The 1069-nt window shown below is 25.6% G+C and overlaps 1 pseudogene; it reads left to right on the plus strand.

The window, feature by feature from the left end:
- Positions 1–1069, plus strand: part of LOC119588959 — a 58988-nt pseudogene that overhangs the window by 14150 nt on the left and 43769 nt on the right.

The following is a 1069-nucleotide window of genomic DNA, read 5'->3' on the forward strand; positions in this document are numbered from 1 at the left end:
CCGCGGCTTTTTTTTTTTTAAATTTATCAAACCCCAAAATGTTTTGGGGGAATTAAACGAGGGGGTTATTTTTTTTTGGTTCGTTAGGATTTTTCTTTATAAATTTTTTTTGTTTTCATTTTCTTTTTTTTAAAATTTTTTTCGGGTAAACTTACATTTGATATAATTGTGGTGTTGTTTTTGTGGGGTTTGTTTGTTTTTTTGGGTGTGTTTTTGTTTTTTATTGTTTTTTGGGTTTGTGTGTGTTGTTGTGGTGGTTTTTGGTGGTTTTTTTCCCCGGCATATTTTTAAAATTTTACACATTTTGGGGTTTGTTTTGTGGTTGAAGAGAGAAAATTTTTTTGTTTGTAAAATTAATTTATTTTTAAAATTTTTTTTTAAACCCATATTTTCCCCCCAAAATTTTTTTTTTTTGTGGGTGTTTGTGGGTGTGGGGGTTTTTGTTGTTTTTGTTTTTTTTTTGGTTTTTTGTTTTGGTGTTTTTTGTTGTGGTGTGTTTTTTGGTGACCCATTTTTTACCCCTTAATTTTGTTTTTCGTTTTTTTTGGTTTAAAAAAAAACCTTTGAAGGTTTGGTTAAAATTTCCCTTCCCTTTTGGCCCAAATATTTTTCTTGTTAAATGTTTTTTTGGGTTTAACAAAAAAATACTTTTAATCTTAAATTAACCCTTTTTTATTTTTTGGGGGTAATTTTTTTTTTTTCCCCTTTGGCCCCCTTTTGGGGCTGTGTTTTTTCCTTTGAAAAATTTTTTTTAAATTTTTTTTTGTTTTTAAAAAAAATGTTGGGGGGTTTTTCCCCCTTTTGAGGCCCTTTTTTTTCCCTTGTTTAATTATTTCTTTTCCTGAAATTTCCTTAAATTTTAATAAATTTTTTGGGGTTTTCCTTTTTTGGTTCCTTGGGGAACCTTTAATGGGGGTTTTTCCCTTTTTGTTTTTTTATATAATACATTAATAAAATTTATTTTTATATTTATTTTTTAATTAGATTTTATTTCTATTAAATGTAAATAAAATAATTTTAGGGGTTTAATTTTTTATTAATTTTATAATTTTAAAATTTTTTTTTTGTA

The sequence above is a fragment of the Penaeus monodon genome, chromosome 24 (assembly GCF_015228065.2).
Source record: "Penaeus monodon isolate SGIC_2016 chromosome 24, NSTDA_Pmon_1, whole genome shotgun sequence".
NCBI lineage: Eukaryota > Metazoa > Arthropoda > Malacostraca > Decapoda > Penaeidae > Penaeus > Penaeus monodon.